General features: G+C 33.5%; 1 protein-coding gene across 4 annotated transcripts in view; it reads left to right on the forward strand.

Moving 5' to 3' along the window:
- Nucleotides 1-13,392, forward strand: part of AKAP6 (A-kinase anchoring protein 6) — a 457,477-nt gene that overhangs the window by 414,767 nt on the left and 29,318 nt on the right. The gene's annotated exons all lie outside the window — the stretch shown is intronic.

The raw sequence follows: 13,392 nt of genomic DNA on the forward strand, positions 1-13,392 counted from the left end.
CCAAAATAGCATTCCAAATGTATTATGTATTTATTATAGAGAACCGGGATTTTTATTATTTTAACAGTTTAAATATCACTTGCTACAATAGGTGAAAATTAAAATGTATAAGACAGTCCATAGTAACAACAATAATCCCTACCAATAATCTATAAATCCACTCAGAACAGTGTATCCTAATTTTTGGTGAAGAAACGATAACTCCCTGATGAAGGCTATAGCCTTCTTCCTCTTAAAATACATCGGCAGACTTCCATTTTCAGCCAAGATAAAGCAAGGGACCAGATTACCCTTGTACCTGAAACAACTAAAAAACTGGACAAAATCACAGTTTTTAACCTTGAATATCAGGCAATGAAGAGATGTGAAATGAATGAAGTGATACGATGGTTACCCAAATTTCTGCCTAGTGTTTCCAGGGCACAGTGTACAGAAAGGAAATCTATGCAGAACCTGGCAGTCTCACTGAGTGGAAGAGACAGGTCTGGGAGTCTGAGGAGGCCAAGGCAGCTAAAGTTGCTATAGGATGGAGTACGAGAGAGGAGGGAGCTACAGAGGGAGAGCTATAGACAAATGCAGAGGGATCCTCTCAGGTCTTAAGCAGAAGGAACCATCCAAAAAATCACAGGTAACAATTCCTGGAGCTCCCACATAGCTGGCAGTAGTTCTTTTCCCCATCAGTCACGGGAGAAACCCTCATATTCACAGGGCATGTGCCGGAGTATTAAGAATGATTTGCCTTAGTAATGGAGCAAAATTAAGACTAAATGAATGCTGTTCTAGTCTTGCCCAAAAACTGTAAAAGCAAGAACTGAAAGAATCAAACTGTTTCGGGGCACCTGGGTAGCTCAGTTGGTTCAGCACCTGACTCTTGATTTTGGCTCAGGTCATGATCTCAGGATTGTGAGATCTACCTCAGGCTCCATACTGGGGAATCTGTTTGAGATTCTCTACATCCCTCTCCCTCTGCCCTCCTCCCCTCCCCCCTCTTAATAGACAAGAACATTAGAAGTTATTTTACTTTCTTTTTTTTTTTCAAGATTTTATTTATTCATCTGACACAGAGAGAGACAGCCAGCAAGAGAGGGAACACAAGCAGGGGGAGTGGGAGAGGAAGAAGCAGGCTCCCAGTGGAGGAGCCTGATGTGGGGCTCCATCCCAGAACGTCAGGATCATGCCCTGAGCCGAAGGCAGATGCTTAATAACTGAGCCACCCAGGCACCCCAAAAGTTATTTTACTTTCATTCCATATGTACTAGAAGCTAGAAAAAAAATATTGCAGTTATTACATAAAGACATTGAAGATATCTGTCTAATATTAAACTTCTACAGATGAAAATTATAATAACTGAGATGAAAAATACACTGAATAATATTAACAGCCAATTATACATTGAAAAAGAAACAATCCATAAACCTGAAAACAACAGTAGAAACTGTCTAAAATGAAACAGAGAAAAACAAGACAAAATAAAAAACATGACATCAGTGAGCCATGAGACAACCTTAAGCAGCCTAATATATATGTAATTGGAATCCCTAAAAGAAAGAACGTAAAGACAAACAATTTTTGAAGAAATAATGGCCAAAATTTTCCAAATTTTACAAAAACTATAAATCCATAGATCCAGAGTGTCAACAAACCTTAGGCACAATAAACATGAAAAAAACTACACCAAGAGACATCAGAATCAAGTTGACTAAAACCAGTAATGAGAATGTCTTCAAAGCATCCAGGGAAAACAGAAATATTATTAAGAGTTATAGCTGACTTCTTTTTCAGAAACAATGCAAATCAGGAGACAGTGGAGCAACATCGTTATAAAGAATTGGAAGAAAGTAACAACCAAGAATTCTATACACAGAGATAATATTCAAAGAGGAAGATAAAAATGGTTTTCAGACATCAAAAGATGAAAAAAGTTATCACCAGTAGAACTGCATTACAAGAAATGTTAAGAGAAATACTTAAGGCAAAAGAAAAATGATATCAGAAAGAAACTTGAATCTGTGCAAAGAAATGTTAAGCACTGGAAATGGTTACTATGTGGGTTAATATGAAATGTTTTTTGTAAATCTCTTTAATTGGTAATTAGGTTGTTTAAAGCAAGACTATAACCATGTATTGTGGAATTTATAACACATGGAGAGATAAAACATACAACAACAATATCACAAAGGCCAGGAAATGGAACCATACTGCTGAATGGTTCTTATATTACATGTGATAATATAATATCACGTAAAGATAAACTGTGAAAAGATAAAATGTATACCGAAACTCTCTAAAAACACAAGAAACCATAACTAATAGTCCAAAAAGGGAAACAAGATGAAATCATTGAAAACATACACACAATGGAGGAAAAGAGGAAAAATGGGAATAAAGAACAGGTGTATCAAAGAGAAACGAGGAAGATGGAAGATTAAACCAACCACATCAGTAATTCTGTTAAATATAAATGAACTAAAAACCCCAATTAAAATGCAGTAATTGTCAGATTGGATTAAAAGAAAAAAAGCAAGATTGAACTCTATGTTGCCTATAATAAACCCACCTTAACTATGAAGACAAAATAGGTTAAAAGTATGGAAAAATATACATTAGGCTAACATAATTGTTAACATTTAACAAATTAGATTTCAGAGCAAAGATATTATAAGATATAATGAAAGGCATTTTTTAATGATAAAGATGCTAATTAATCAAGAGGACACACTGATACTAAATATTTATGTTCTGATAACAGATTTTACACCAGTCAAAAATTGATACAAATGGAAGAAGACAGGAATACATAGTTTTGGGCAGAGATTCCAACAGCTTTCCTCAATAATTGATAGTGCAAGCAGACAGAAAATCAGTAAGAATGTAAAAGCCGTAAACACTCCATAAACCAACTTGATCTAATTGACATTTAAAACACCCACAACAAAAGAATATACGTTCTTTTCAAATGTACACAGAACATCTACCAAAAATGACTCTTTTGTGAGCTGCAGAATAAGTCTTAAATTTAAAAGGGTTCATATCATACAAAGTATGCTCTCTGATTATAATAGTATTAGTTTAGAAATGAAGAAAAGACATATATTGATAAAATCCTCAAATATATGGAAACTAAATAGCACACTTATATACAATCATGGAGCAAAGAAGAAATGAAAAAGGGAAATTATAAGTGTTTTGTACTGAATAGAAATAGAAAATATTAAAATTTGTGCCACAAAGATTTGCCATTAAAATAATGATCTTAGCTTTCTCCTTATGCAACTAGAAAAAGAGGAGCAAATTAAATACAAAGTATGTAGAAGAAAAGAAATAAAGATCAGAGCAGAAATCACTGAAATTGAAAACAGCAAAATAATAGAGAAAAAAATCAGTAAAACAAAGCTGTTTTCTTGAGAAGATAAAGCTCTATCAAGACTGATCAGGAAAAAAGAAACAAATTATCAACATCTGCAATAGTAAATAGACATCATTACATATTCTACTAATATTAAAAGAATATGAAGGGAATATTATGAATAATTTAATGCCATTAGATTCAACTATTTAGATAAAAAGGAGAAAAACTTGAAAGTTCCAAGCTACTAACATTAATTTGAGAAGAAATACACAACCTGAATAGCTCCATATCTGCTAAATAAATTGAACATCAGTCAAAAACCTCCCTACAAGAAAAAATCTAGGCCTAAATGGCTTTATGGGTGAATTCTTCCTAATAGTTCAGGAAGAAATAGTACTAATATTATGCAAAATCTTCCAGAAAAATTTAATAAGAATACTTCCCAACTCATTTTTTGAGATAGTATTACCCAAAGACATTATAAGAAAACTACAGACCAACATCCCTCATGAATAGAGATAGAGATTCTTAACAAAATTTTATCAAAACAAATCAGCAATTTATAAAATAGATAATACATCATGACAGTGTGAGATTTAGAAATGCCAAATTGGTTTAACATTTGAAAAAACTCAATGTAATTCACCATATTTATAGACTAAGAAAGGAAAACTCTAAGATTATAACAGTGGGTGCAGAAAAAGCATTTATCAGATCTAACATCTTTCCTTATAAAAACTCAGAACTTAAGAATAAAGTAGAAACTTTCTCAGTTTAATAAAGGGCATATACAAATAATCTAGAGCTAACATATTTAATGGTAAAAGACCGAATCCTTTTCTTCTAATATCAGGTGCAAGAAAAGGGTGTCTATTTTCACCATTTCTATTCAACATTGCACTGGAAGTTTTAGCCAGTGCAATAAAGCAAGGAAAAAAAAGAATTAAAGATATGGCACTTGGAAGTTAAGGAGCCAAATTATCTTTACTCACAGACTCCATGATCATCTATGTAGAAAATGCTATAAAATCTCCAAAAAAATATCGTAGGGCTAGTAAAGGACTTTAACAAACTATAGTATACAAGACCAATATACAGACATCAATTGTATTTTTATGTACTGTCAGTGAACAACCAGAAATTGAAATTAAAAAACAGTATCAATTAAAATAGCAGCAAAAGCATAAACCTATACTCTGAAAACTATAAAATATTACTGACAGAAATTAAATAAATGAGTGATGAACTATACTGTGTTCATGGATCAGAAGGCATAATATTGTTAAGATATCCGTTCTCCCCAGATTTATTTATAGGGTTAATGTAATTCAAATGAAAATTCTAGTAATGTTTTTGGTAGAAACTTATAAGCTGATGTCTAAAATTCATATGGAAATGCAAAGGCACTAGAATAGCCAAAACAATTTTGAAAAAGATGAATAAAGTTGAAGGACTTACACACCCTGACTTTAAGACTTATAAAAAACCTATGGTAGTCAGGAGAGTAAGGCATTAGTGTCAAGGCCAAGTAATAGATCAATGAATAGGATAGATATCTCAGAAATAGCGATGCACATAAATGGTCAGTTGATTTTTTGACAAAGATGCAAAAGCAGTTACAAGGGTAATCTCTTAACAAATGATCCTTGAACAATTGAGTATCTATATGCACAAATATGAAATTGAATTCTGAACTGCACCGTATTCAAAAAATGAATTCAAAGTGGATCATACACCTAATTGTAAAAAGTAAAAAAAAGAAAAAAAAAAAAAAGAAAAAATTGGAGGGTAAAATCTTTGTTACCAGTGGAGGAATTATGAAGGGTAATGAGGAACCTTTTGGGGATGATAAATATAGTCATGATCTTAATTGTAGTGATAATTTTATGGGTGTATTCAAATGTCAAAATGTATAAAATGGTACATTTAAAGCTGTGCAGTTATTTTATGTTAGTTATACTTCAATAAAACTTAAAAAAAACACATGGGCATATACAGAATTTTACATGTAATTGCAAATGGGTTGATCGATTACCCTGAAGCCTGATAGTGAGTATCCTTGCTTTGAAATAAGAAAAAAAAGGGGGGGGCATTGGTTTTCTGAAGGACCAAATAACAACAACAGCAATAATAATAATAGCTAACGTAATAACACTTAATAGGTATCAGGGCCTTTTCTGTTACATGGTAAATCATTTAAGACTTTTAAGATTTATTTATTTAGAGAGAGAGAGCACACGAGCATAGGCAAGGAGGGGCAGAGGGAAAGAGAGTCCTAAGCAGACTCCACACTGAGCATGAGCCTGACCTGAGGCTTGATCTCAAGATCTTGAGATCAGTCATTTAAGTCTTTTATTTATTTTTTTAAAGATTTTATTTATTTATTTGACAGAGGAAGAGAGAGAGCACAAGTAGGCAGAGCAGCAGGCAGAGGGAGAGGGAGAAGCAGGCTCCTCGCTGAGCAGAGAGCACAATGTGGGGCTCCATCCCAGGACCCTGGGATCATTACCTAAACTGAAGGCAGATGCTTAACAGACTGAGCCACCCAGGCACCCCCATTTAAAACTTTTAATAACCGTATATGTACTATTATCCTCTCAATTTTGCAGAAGAAAAAATTGAGGCAAAGAAAGTTTCAGCAACTTTTCCAAAGTTACCCAGCTAGTTTGTAACTGATCTGGCATTCAAACCTAGGCATTTTGGCTAGGAATTCTACCAAACATTTAAAGAAGTGCTATTACCTATACTTCGCAAATTATTCCAAAAAAATTGAAGAGGAAGGAATGCTTCCAAACTCATTTACTGTGACCAGCATCACCCTGATAAAAAAACCAGACAAAGATGTTACCAAAAAAAAAAAAAAAAGGAAATTACCAGCCAAGAGCCTTGATGAACATAGATGCAAAAATCCTCAACAAAATATTAGCAAACTGAATTCAACAATACATTAAATGGATCATAAATCACAATCAAATGGGATTTATTCCATGGAAACAAGGACAATTTAACATCTGCAAATGAATCAGTGTGACACATCACATTAACACAATGAAGGAAAGAAAATCAGATGATAATCTCAATAGATGCAGAAAAAGCATTTGACAAAATTCAACATCCATTTATGATAAAAAGTCTCAACAAAATAAGTAAGAGAGAACATACCTCAACATACTAAATGCCATATATGACAAACGCACAGGTATTATCACAGTCTTTTCCTCAGAAAAGATCAGGAACAAACAAGAATGCCCATTCTCAGTTACTGAACAATGTATTGGAATTGCCACCACAATTAGGCAAGAAAAAGAAAGAAAAGCCATCCGAGTTGGAAAGGAAGTAGTAAAACTGTCACTATTTGCAGATGGCATGATATTATCTATAGAAAATCCTAATAATTACACCAAAGAAACTATTAGAAATAATAAATGATTTCAGGAAAATTGCAGGATACAAAATTCATTTTCAGAAATCTGTTAGTTTCCTATACACTAATAACAAACTACCAGAAAGATAAATTAAGAAAACTATGCCACTTATAATTACATCAAAAAGTATAAAATACCTAGAAGTAAATTTAGTGAAGGAGATGAAAGACCTTTACTGTGAAGACTTTAAGACATTGATGAAAGAAATTGAAAATGACACACATAAATGGAAAGATTATTATGTTTGTGGATTAGAGGAATTAATATTGTTAAAATGTCCATACTATCCAAGGCAATGTAAAGATCTTTAATCTCCTATCAAAATCTCAGTAGCATTTTTCACAGAACTGGAACAAATAATCCTAAAATCTGTATGGAACCACAAAAGATCCCGAATAGCCAAAGCTGTCTTGAGAAAAAGAACAAAGCTGGTAGTATCATGCTCCTGGGTTTCAAACTATACTCCAAAACAGTAGTAATCAAAACAGTATGGAACGCACAAAAACAGACACAGAGATCAATGGAACATACCAAAGAGCCCAGAAATAAACCCATGCTTATGTGGCCAATTAATTTGTAAGAGGCAAGAATATACAATGGAAAAAGACACTCTCTTCAATAAATGATGTTGGGAAAACTGGACAACTACATGCAAAACAGTGAAACTGGAGCACTTTCTTACACTATATACAAAAAGAAAAACAAAGAGACAACTCAGAACAGGTTAAAGTCCTAAATGTGAGACCTGAGTCCATGAAACTCCTAGAAGAAAACATAGGCAGTAAGTAGGTAAGCTATTATCAAATAGCTATTGGCTATTTCAGTCTTAGCGATATTTTCTTACCTCAGTCTCCTCAGGCACATAAAACAAATATGACTCTATCAAACTAAAAAGCTTTTGCACAGTGAAGGAAATCCTCAACAGAACAAAAAGGCAGTCTGCTGGATGGGAGAAGACGTATCTGATAAGAGGTTAACATGCAAAATAGATATATGAAGAACTCATACAATTCAATATTGAAAAAAATCCAATTAAAAATGGGCAGAAGAACTAACTAGACATTTTCTAAAGAAGAGATACAGATGGCCAAGAGGCACATGAAAAAATGTTCAACATCACTAATCAGGGAAATGCAAATCAAAACCACAATGAGATATCACCTCACACCTGTCTGAATGACTATTATCAGAAAGATAAGAAATAAATGTTGGCAAGGATGTGGAGAAAAGGGAACCTTCATGCATTGTTGGTCAGAATTTAAATTGGTACAGCCACTATAAAATCAGTATGGAGTTTCCTCAAAAAATTAAGAATAGTACTACCACGTGATTCAGCAATTTCACTTATGGTTATTTATTTGGGGGAAAAAATGAAAATACTAATTGGAAAGACATATGCACCCCTAGGCTCATTGCAGAATTATTTACAATAGCCAAGCTATGGAAGCAACCTAAGTGTCCCTCAATAGATGAATAGATAAAGAAGTGTGTGTGTATGTGTTTGTGTGTGTGTATGTGTGTACACACACAAACATATATGGAATGGAATATTACTCAACTATAAAAAAGAATGAAATATTGCCATTTGTGACAATGTGGGTGGACCTAGATAGAAGGTATTATGCTATGTGAAATAAGTCAGACAAAGACAAATACCATATAATTTCACTTATATGTGGAATCTGAAAAGCAAAACAAATGAACAAAAATAAAATGGAAACAGACTCATAGAAAGAGAGAACAAACTGATGGTTGCCGGAGGAGAAGGGAGTGGAGGATGGGAAAATTGGTGATGGCGAAGTACAATCTTCCAGATAGAAAATAAAATAAAACCATGGGGGTGTAATGTATAGCATAGGGAATATAATCAACAGTATTCTAAAAACCTTGTATGGTGACAGATGGTAACTAGACTTATTGTGGTGATTATTTTGTAATGTATATAAATGTCAAATCACTGTTGTAAACCTGAAAATAATATAGTATTGTATGTCTATTATACTTCAATTAAAAAATAAAAATTTTGAAAAATAAAATAAGATCTTTGGGCACTATAATTCCTCCTTTTTCTTACAACTTTCCCAATTTAGTTTCCTCTGTCATCTGCAACATATGAACAAATGTTGTACCAATTTGGAAACTCTCAAAGGAAATCGAGATATAAACTAATAAGTAATAGGACAGAAAATTTTCTTCAGTTTTTGGAAATCTGAGAATGTGATTTTTAAACAAATAAAACCTTGTGAAGACATAAGAATCATTCTCAGGAAAGGAAACTGGTTTGACATAGTGTCAAATTATATTTATCGATGATGTCCCCAAATAATTTCCTAATTCATTCCTAGATTTTTGTGGAGAAATGTCCAGGAGTCATTCCTGCAGACACCACTAGCACTGAATGGATGCAGGGGAGACAACAACAGTGCCTGGAACAAACAATGGCTTTTCCCCCACAAACACCAGTGGTGTCCCCATGGGGCAACACTGTATACTATAACCATTTCAGAGTGATCTTACCTTCACGTCCATGCTGAGACCCATCTCTGTAAAATACTGTCATGCTTGTAATATAAGCCTGTGAAGTACTCAGTACAGTTCTGCTTAGCCCTTTTCAAAACCCAAACCTTTAAAATTTATCTTTTCTATCTCAGTTTATTCCCCTATCTTCTCATATAAGGTCTCTGAATGGTCCCATCACTATTTTCCTTGTTAGGAGGAGTAGTTACCAGTAGCAAATAAATCATTCTTGCTTTTCAAACAGAGGTTTTAAACAGAAAAATCTGTATTCTTTTGAAGTACCTTTATTTTGGCAAGTGTACCTTTAACTTCTTAGTGGATATAGGATTTTACGTTTTTATTCTTCACAAAAAAATGTCTTTTTTCCTTTTGCCCTGGCATTCCAGAGCTCTAGCATTGAAAACAGAACCTGGAGTTCAGAAAACCCCCGCACATTTATTGGCCTTGAAAGTATGCAACACATCTAGCCACATAATTGAAAATAATAAGGCCACGATAAATGGGATGGCCCCAGGGTAAAACACCCAAGGGACTCAATTGGTGTCACTTTGCATCAGTGTCCATGCATCATGGTAATTGAGGTAACATAACCAATTACCACATTTTAATTAGAGTTCTAAGAACTTGAGAAAATTTGCAATGATGAGACAGCTCACTTTTCAAAAGAAAAGGAAGGAAGGAAGGAAGGAAGGAAGGAAGGAAGGAAGGAAGGCAGGAAGGCCTACATAATATGTTACTCAAGATTGTTCTTGTAAGCAGAGTTTGCATAAAATTATGTTTTGTGAGTCTTCTTTATTTCTAATACTTTTTTCTATCTCTCAATCTTATTATTTTGTGATGTGCTTTGAGAAACCAAGTATTTTAAAACGCTCTTTTGTGACTAAAGTAATAGCACTCTCACCCAAATATGACTGATGGTTTTAGAAATTTATGACCAAAGAAATTCTCTAGAAAGTGGCCTTGGCTTATAATTTCATTTCCCATCTAAGTGTTTCTTACCATTGTAACTTGGAGATTCATTCTAAGTTTTAAGTCAGTGTCTGAACACAGTGACACATTATTAAATTACATATTTCTCTGGCTCTGGTTGCTAAACAAAAATAGACCTAGATTCCACCCCATCCACCCCCCCAAAAAAATTAAAGGCAGAAAGAATTACTGCATTTAGAAAATAATTTTGACTTGTGGCAATTATTTTTATAAGGCTAGAGTTTAAGTGAAAAACCTCCTGTAAAATTTTAGTGCTGCTACATAATCAAGTAATTATGTAATTACTTGTACTTAATTACTTACAAGAGAGACGGTTGTTAAAAAATCTTTATACATGTCAAAAACAGCTTTCTTCTTTAGAGTATTTCTAGCCAAGCTTCAAATACTTTTAAAAGTAAAGCTTTTAAAAGTAATTTCCAGTAAGTTTCTTTTTCTTTCATAAATTCCTTACCATTTTTTTCAAATATATGAAAGTGTATTATACACAGCTCTACATTCCCTCCCTCCTGTTTCCACTAAGTGAGAAAAAGAAAGGAAGGGAGAGAGAAAAGAAGGAAGAAAGAAGGAAAGAAAGAAATGCTTTTAAATTGCAGTTGAAGGGGTTGATGGTAAATATAAAATACGTGTCCTTAATGTGAGGATTTCCAGTAGACAAGAGTAGATTTTCAAGGAAGTTGAGAAATTTCCTTTCCTTGAGTATTGCAGTGGAATGCCCGTGACTAAGAGCTTTGGCCAGACTTTGTCACTTTGTAGCAACGTGGTTGTGGCAAATTTCCTAGCTTTTCTATGCTTCAGTTTCTTCATCTGTAAGATGGAAGTAAACAATAATATTCACCTAAGTTTATGTGAGGTGAATTAATAGTTCTAAAGTTCTTTGAACAATTTCTGCCTCAGAGTCAATAAATGTTAGCTGCTATTATTATTTATTACAAGGTCCGAGTCTTATTTATCTTTGTAATTGTCTAGAAATCAATACATTGCCTGGCGTACTGGGCAATGAATACATTTTTGCTTAATAAACACATGAGCAAATGGCAGAGAAGTGAGTAGTAGCTGAGGAAATCTTGTGTGATAGATTCCGTGGTTGAGGTGACCCCTCCTTTCCAGCCAGAATTGGCCAAACCTAAACCAATTAAATTAATTCTAGGCACACCTCTCTCAGCACTGGTTGATTTTATTTTCTCCATTGTTCTCTTATTTTTACTTTAATTGATGTCTTCTGTTTTAGGCTAAGATTGCTTCCCCCCCCCCCTCAGTTTTCTAAGGTAGAAGCTTTATTAACTTTTAGATCTCTCTCTGCTTTTCCTAATATATGCATTTAATGTTATAAATTTCCCTCTAAACACTACTTTTGCCACATCTCACAATCTTGATGAATTCTATTTTAATTTTTATTTAGTTTAAAATGTTAAAAAATTTCTCTTGGTACTCCTTTAACCCATGTGTTATTAAGAAATGTGTTGTTTGATCTCCATATATTTGAGTATTTTTCAGCTGTCTTTCCATTACTGATTTCTAGTTTAATTCCATTGTGGTCTGAAAGCATACATTATAGGTATGATCTCTGTGTTTTTTTTTGTTTTTTTTTTTTTTAATTTAAGTGTATACTGTGGCTCAGAATATGGTCTGCCCTGGTGAATGTTCCATGTGAGTTTGAGAAGAATGTGTATTCTGTTGTTTTTGAGTGAAATTCACATAAATGTTAATTAGATCCAGTTGCTTGATAGTACTCTACAGGTCAGCTATATCCTTACTGGTTTTCTGCCTGATTGATATATCAGTTACTGAAAGAATAGAGCTAAAGTGGAGCCCTCAGCCCTGGTTGAAATCCAGCTATAACAATGAATTTTCTGTTTCTCCATGCAGTTCTATCAGTTTTTGCCTCACATATTTTGATGTCCTCTTTTTAGATGCGTGCATGTTTAGGATTGTAGCTTCTTCTTAGAGTATTGATCCCTTCGTTATTATGTAATGCCCCTCTAAACTCTGATAATTTTCCTTGTTTTCTAAGTCTTCTTTGTCTGAAATTTATATAGGTAGTCATGCTTTCTTTTGATTAATGTTAGCATAGTATATCTTTTTGCATTCTTTTAACCTTTCTGAATTTTCGTATTTAAAGTAGGTCCTGTAGACAACATATAGTTGGATCTTCTTCTTTTATCTGCTCTGAAAATCTCTTTTAATTGCAGTACTTAGACCATTCACATTTAAAGTGATTATTAATATAGTTCGATTAATATTTACCATGTTTGTAACTATTTTCTATCCATTGCATTTTTTCTTGATTTCTTTTCCTTGTTTTTCTGCTTTTTAAAATTTAAATGGAACATTTTGTATTATTTCATTTTGTTTTCTCTTTTAGCAAATCAAAAATGTTGGTGGTTGTCCTAAAACTTTGAAGACACATGTTAAACTAATCCACGCCTGCCTTCAAATAACACTATATCTTTTCACATGTGTAGTGCAGGTGACTTATAACAAGAGTTTTCTTTATTCTTTCCTCCTATACTTACAACATCACTGCCATTCATTTCCCAAAACACTGTTACTATTACTACTTTAAATAAACAGTATCTTTTAGCTCAGTTAACGGTAGGAAAAATTATTTTATTTTACCTTCATTTATTCCTTCTCCATTGCTTTTTCCTTTATAGAGACCCAAGTTTCTGATCTATGTAATTTTCCTTCTTCCTGAAGAACTTCTTTTAACATTTTTTGCAGGGAAAATCTGATGACAATGAATCTCCTCAGTTTTTGTTTGTCTGAGAAAGTCTTTATTTCTCCTTCACCTCTGAAGGAGAATTTTCTGGATATAGAATTAAAGGTTAGTGAGATTTTTTCTTGTGATAATTTATACATTTCATTCCAGTCTCTCCTTGCTTGTGTGGTTTCTAATGAGAAGTTCGCTGTGATTCCTGTCGTTGCTCTTCTGTAGGTCCGCATTTTCCCCGTCGGACTTCGTTCAAGATTTTCTCTTTGTCTTTGGTTTTTTACAGTTTGAGAATATGATAGGCCAGTTTGGTGTTTATCTTGATTCCTCCGGGTTTGGTGTCTGTCATTAATTTTGGCATTTCTCAATCATTCCACTTCAAATATTTCTTGTCCTCCAT

This window comes from Ursus arctos, unplaced genomic scaffold, assembly GCF_023065955.2.
Source record: "Ursus arctos isolate Adak ecotype North America unplaced genomic scaffold, UrsArc2.0 scaffold_37, whole genome shotgun sequence".
NCBI lineage: Eukaryota > Metazoa > Chordata > Mammalia > Carnivora > Ursidae > Ursus > Ursus arctos.